This window comes from Heterocephalus glaber, unplaced genomic scaffold, assembly GCF_053883595.1.
Source record: "Heterocephalus glaber isolate CG9 unplaced genomic scaffold, H.glaber_assembly_v1.0 deba00001688, whole genome shotgun sequence".
In the NCBI taxonomy this organism is placed as follows: Eukaryota; Metazoa; Chordata; class Mammalia; order Rodentia; family Bathyergidae; genus Heterocephalus; species Heterocephalus glaber.
In genome coordinates this window covers 9,785,769-9,792,193 of record NW_028258413.1, presented here as the reverse complement: position 1 = coordinate 9,792,193, position 6,425 = coordinate 9,785,769, and the positions used below count along the sequence as shown (strand labels likewise).

Sequence of the window (6,425 nt, the reverse complement as noted above, 5' to 3'; positions counted from 1 at the left end):
TGCCCAGCAAAACTACGTTGTGTAAGCATCTGTGTATAAAGCAAGATGCAGCAAACAAATAAACTGGAGCCAGATGGTTTTTAGGGAACCATCTCAAATCCACCCACCTCATCCACCTCCAAGGACTCAAAAGCAGTTGTGTAAACTGTGTCAGGGCTCAAGTCCTAGATATTTTTATCATATCATGGGTTTATAAGGTTGCCACCTCATTCCACCTGGCATTTGGGAAAGCTACACATATTTCACAAACTTAGCAAGTTACACCTATATTTCTACAGCACCAGGCGTGATCAAAAAATATGGTGATGCCATCCAGGTTTTGGCTCGAAGGAAATCGAGAGAAATCCAGTCCAAGCTGAAGGCCCTGAATGTGGACCAGGTTTCCAAGGACAAGGCTTTCCAGACGATGGCTACCGTGTCCTCTGCCCAGCTCCTCTCCACAGCTTCCTGGCAGGCCAAACTGGGTCCTGCCGGTCCTCAGGCCACTGAGCCGTTCCAGTTTTGGTCAGGGGGCTCTGGGCCCCCCGGAATGTGCCGGATGTGAAGCCGTTCTCACAGACACAGTTCTCCTTGTCACTGACACCCCCGTCTACTGACCTCCCAGGGACCGAGCCCCCCCAAGCCCTCTCTCCCCTGCCCCCACCTGCCCCATCACTGCCAGCGTGGCAGAGTCGGGCCCTGGGCACTGCCCGTTTGCAGCCGGTGGGATTCTCAGCCTTTGTGGAACCGCCAGATGCAGTTGACTCTTACCAGAGGCACCTGTTCGTCCACATCAGCCAGCACTGTCCCAGCCCTGGCGCACCCCACCTGGAGAGCGAGGACGTCCGGCAGATCTACCACAAATCCCCCGAGAAAAAGGGCGGTCTGCGGGAGCTGTACGGTCGCGGCCCCCGCAGGCCTTTTTCCTGGTCGAGTTCTGGAGTGGCCTGAACTGGGGCCCAAGCGGTGAGGAGACAGGTGCTGGCAGTGGCAGCAGTGGTAGCGGTGGCTTCTATGAGTGAGCAGCCAGTACGAGCGGGCCCAGCTAGAGGACGGGTGGTTCGCGAACCGCCTGCTGCGTTCGCCCATGTGCGAGTGCCTGGTGAATTTCCTGCACAAGCTTCGGCAGCTGCCCGAGCGTTACATGATGAGCAGCGTCCTGGAGAACTTCACCATCCTGCAGGTGGTGACGAACAGAGACACCCAGGAACTGCGGCTGTGCACCGGCTACGTCTTCGAGGTCTCCACCGGTGAGCGTGGGGCCCAGCACCGTGTTTACCGCCTGGTCAGGGACTGAAGGGCGACCCAACAACTGGCCTGCCCCCGGAACGTCCTCCGCACAAGAGGACCCTGCAGCTCCCGAAGCTTCTCATCTGGGGCGGGGGCTGTGGTGGAAGGGGCTGACCTCAGAGACCTGAGGACGGGGACTGTCCTCTAGCAAGAAGGGAGGCCGGCAGCACATCAGGGATGGGGACAGGAGTGAACAACACCCAGGTCCCCCCACTCTGCTGGATATTTGGGGGGCCCTAATTACACATTGACTTGTCCCATTTTCTGCCCCCCAATATCTGCCTCTTCCTGCTACCCCTCTTTGTGATCTGTGATGTCACAAAATGAAAATTAACCCTTTCTGTGAAGGAGCAGAGCCAGGTAGGCCCTGGAAATATTTTTTTTTTTATATAACAAGATATTTATACGTGGGTATAAGGGTTGTGACTCTATCCCAGTGGGTCGAGCAGCAGGCTGAGGCCCTTGAATCCCACCCCACTCCTTGTATGTGGGCCCCGGACTGGACTGCTGCCTCCCTTTCCCTCCCAAAGAGTGTTGGTTTGTGTTCTGACAGAGGATAAAGTTATTTTACCAAAAAAAAAATATATGGTGATGTATAAATGCAAAAAAATTCAATGACACATTGCCATGAATCACCCCCAAAATCTTCCCCCTTGCTTCCAACACACTCATCCCATCATTCCTACCCCTTTCTGCTGCAGCTCTGAAGTCCTCTTTCTTGAGTGTCTTTGCTTGAGCTGTCCTGGCTGCCTTGATGTCCGGAACTGACTTAAAATGTTTCCCTTTCATGGCCATTTTGACTTTGAGGAAGAGCCGGGAGTTGCTCGGTGCCAGGCCTGGTGACTAAGGTGAATGAGGACACAGCACAGTGTTTTTATGAGCTGCCTTTCTCATGGACAGCGCTTGACAGCAACAGTCACCATATTTTTGATCACACTTCATAAAGACTCAGGAAAGAGGACTGCAGAGCTGCTTCACAAAGTGGCAAGAACCATGGGATGAGTGGAGTGTGTTTGAAGAGAGGGGGAGGACTGGAAGGGGGGCTAAGGGCCATGTATCCTTTACTGTAATAAGTACTTTTAAATGCAAACATTCAGATGCTTTTCCACCCCTCGCCCTCTACCCCAGTCCCTCGGACTGGCAGGCTCTGCTGTGCTCGGCATGGCATCCGGCATCCGGGTCCTCCCTGCCAGGCTCAGGCAGCACAGGTTGCTGTCAACTTTCAGCGTCGAGACACGGAGTGTGGAGGAGCAGGTCGGCCACAGGATGGCAGCATGTTAAAGAATAAAGGATCACTCCCTTGCCGTCCTCCTTGGATTTTGAGAAATCTGCGTGAACTTCGAAGAAAACCTCAAACAGAAGCTGCCGTGTCTTTCATGGCGTCCAGAAGCAGGCGATGCAGGTGGGCAGTGGGTTCCAGACCTCAGGAACCTTGAGGGGCAAAAGCCTGAGCTCTGTGTTCTTAGATTTCAAGCCAGCACCAGACAACCTCCTTCTAGCCAGAGTCTGGCAGCATGCAGGGATTTTTGGAGAATTGTACAATGCCAAATGATAATTTATGCACAGTGCCTAATATTCACATGTAGCAGTGACACAACATACTTGGGATGCTTTGCCCACTGTATGAAAAGCCTTTCAATTATGTACATGTATGTGTTGCGTGTGTATGGTATTGAAGATTGAGACCAGGTGTTCTACCACTGAGCTGCATCCCCAGCCCTTTTTTAGATTTTATTTTGAGACAGAGCTCTCACTGTGTTGCCCAGACTGGCCTCAAACTTGTGACCCACCTGCCTCAGCCTCCCGGGTAGCTGTGTGTGTTTGTGTTGATTGATTGGTTGATTGTGCCATCACTGAGCTCTTTCCCCAGTCCCAATTGTTTGCATCTTTGAATGAATCATCAAAACACTGCAGTGATTAATTTCAGTGCCCTCTTTACCTTGTTATCTATGACTGCGGATGTTTTGCATTTGCAAACAAGTGAGTCTGCGTTTATTGAATACCTGTACCTGTGTGATAACTACCCTGGTCGAAGTGAGAGGAAGCGAGGGGGTCTCGGGCTGGGAACCAACCCATCTCTCACTGTCACCCACTGACTTCCACCCAGCTTTCTTTAGTGATGGTGAACAGCATCAGCTCCAGGCTGTTGTTCTCCTTCCCAAAAGTTTCTGCAGACGTTTTGGGCTTGGTACCCTTGGCCAGGTGCCTCTTGGCCAGGGTGAGGAGGCTGTGATTTTCCCAGCGAGGCTTGGGCTCATGCTGGCCCTGAGTGCGGACACTTCCCTCCCTGTCAGGATTGCAAACGGATGACCAGGCTCTTCCCACGGGAAAACCAGAGGCAGATGGAGGTGAAGATGCAGACAGGCAGAAGCCAAGCTGCCCACGAGGGGAAGCTGGAAGATGCACGCCTCACCCTCAAGAGGCTGAGAAATGTGCATGGGGTGAGCAGGGGGCACAGCTCAGAGGCTTCAAGCCAGCCAATCCAGCGCTGCAGATGCACTGGGAAGGAATCGTCAGCTGAGGAAATACCAGCATCTATGTGGGCTTTATGTTGCTGAGAGTTTTGAAGTACTTCTTCCATATGATCTTTATAAGAACGTTTTTAGATCAGTCTTATGCCCTGGTTAAAAACAAAGAGAAACACAGACCTGAATTCGCTGGTTCAACTCTGCGTCCCATGTGGCCGGAATCACATTCATGTTTCCCAGAGGACGCCAGTGCTACTCACGCACAGCAGTGTCTACGAGCACGTGTGGCTGAGAAGAAGGCACTCTTGTATGACACAACCTCGCGTGCTCCTTTGACATGAGAAAAGCCACCCAGCACTGTGTTTCCCAGGCTGCCCGAATCCTGACTTTCTAAGGTGTTTGTTGTCATTCCAGGCCTCTGCCCCGAAGAGCTCTGGGATTGGAGCCTCGATCTGGGCTGGGGCCTAGTGTTTGCAGTATTTTCACACTCCACAGCAGCGATGTCCAGTAACATGCACGAAGGCACAGCATGGCCTAACACATCATGCTATGATCTATATGAGTTCACCAGAGGCTCAGGGGATGGTTCCAGAACAGTGAAGTTTTAAGCACCTCCGGGTAACAACATATTCAAATGCACGGGTACCCAGAGACATTATTGTTAAAGAAATCAGAGCCACAAGGTCCCCTCCCTTTCTCCTGCAGGTTTTGTGGCTTAAGCTGGGCACTTACTTTTGCTTTTCTTTTTCCTCTAAGTTAAATACTCATGAATTATAAAGGCTTGGAATCACACCACCACACATTTATTCTGTGACGTTCATAGCAAATACCTTCAAAGCAAAACTCAGAGCAGAGAAGGACCCTCCCTGCACTGCTCTTGTGTCCAGACAAGGACTGTGATTTCTGGGAAGTACAGTGACTTGCAAAGTGGGGCAGTTAGTATCAACACACATTCAAAACTACTCATTTTTAAGCACTGTTGTGCTTGGGGAAATGGTCATGAGTCTGTCAGCATTTGTAAGTAAAACAGCCTCCGGTGCCCTTCCCTGTGTCCCCAGCACAGAGTTCCATCTGGGGATCCTGTGCCATTATTAGGCCTTGCCTTGGAGGACAGTCACAGGGAGATGCCCCTGCTCTCTGTGACCAAAGGACAGGGAGTGGGACAGAGGTGCATCGGGTACTTGCCAGGACTTGGGGTCTGCATAGATGCTGTGAGCAGAAGGCTCTGGGAGATACCTGGGCCTGGGGCCATTCCCAGGTGGTTCCAGGCTGCGGGCTGGCTCTGCAGGCTGCCTGGGGTGCCCTGAGGAGCAAGATCCTAGGTCCCGTGTCTGATGTCTTCACTGTCCCTGGCCTGACACCAGGCTGTGTGTGTAACCCTTTGCTAAGTGTCACATCTGCCCCTGCCCTCGCTGAGCCACCCTCCCTGGGCCTCTCTGCAGCCCTCTCTGGGCTCACAGCTCACTGAGGTCCCCAGTCCCCAGGGGTCCCGGCTTCCCAGCTCAGTGAGTGCCCCGCCCCCATGGTACATACATGTCACATGCATTTTATGACACAGAAAGCCTGTTGTGCCTCACGCCTGGTTGTGCATGAAGTTTTACGATATATAAATATTAAATGTATGTACTTATTTTGCTTCCCATTTTCTTTCCTGTTCATAGTTTTCTTCCAGTTCATCTTTTTGTCCTATGCTTTGTTTTTGCCTCCAGAAGCCTTCCTTTTTATGATACTGTGACTTTCACTTTCACCCGGAGAAGGTGCCCTAGCCCCTCCCAAGCTAAACTGCTCCCAACTGCGGCCTGAGGGTTTCTTGCTGCTGCTGGTTTCTGCTCAGGTGAGGTGGTTTCGCTGATTGGTTTCATTCAGAGACACAGTGGGAAATGAATCTGGCTGCTCTGCATAAAGTGAGCTGAGAGGCAGCTGCACTGAGGGAAAGGGCCCTTTTGTCTTTCTGAGTCTCCCTTGGTGTTTGGGATCTCTCCATTGCCTGGTGCTTATCTGTAAGACAGCTGCTTTGTCCCAGGCACGAATGCCAAAGAGCCGGCTGCCTGGGAAGCCCAAGCTGCCTGCAGGGAGAGGGAAAAGAGAAAGGGAAGATGGCCCTTGGGGTCTTCAGAGGCACAGAGACCGGGACGCCAGGAAAAGAGAAAAGGGGAGCAGGGCTCTCGGGGGCCCCTGGCCAGGGTCACAGGGTCGGAAAGTGTCCCATTGCAGACTCCAGAGGCCTGGCCCAGGGCGCGGGGCTGAATGTTTAGAAGCAGCACCAGTCCCTTCCCACGAGGCCCTGACGGGAGGCCTTGCTGAGGAAGACTCCTGTTTTCCTGGAGACCCTGTGAAGACACTGCACAAATGCCGTCGATCTCAGGTGTGCACACATTCCAATTCCCTGAACTAGCGGTCAATATGTTTACAAGTAAACCTCAAAGTTGAGAAACACAGTGTCACCGGGAAGCCAGTCCTGCCACAGCGAGGACCCGGGCCCTCACTTCCTTGGGCCTCCGTTCTTTTACCCTTGATAAAGAATTCAGTCGAGACACACAGCTGGGCAGAAGCCCGGGTAGAGTTCGTTGCAAAGTGGATACAGAGAAGGCGAGTGAGTTTGGATACCTTTTTATGCACCCAGGAGCTCCTCCTAGGGTCCAGGAACTCGCTGATTACGGAGCTCATTGACATTTTACTAAGAATTTA

General features: G+C 52.4%; 1 pseudogene; it reads left to right on the top strand.

Annotated features, from left to right (window-relative positions):
• The first annotated feature begins 315 nt into the window (after window positions 1-315).
• On the top strand, window positions 316-1,319 carry LOC101700891 (transcriptional enhancer factor TEF-4 pseudogene; annotated as a pseudogene).
• The last annotated feature ends 5,106 nt before the right edge of the window (window positions 1,320-6,425 follow it).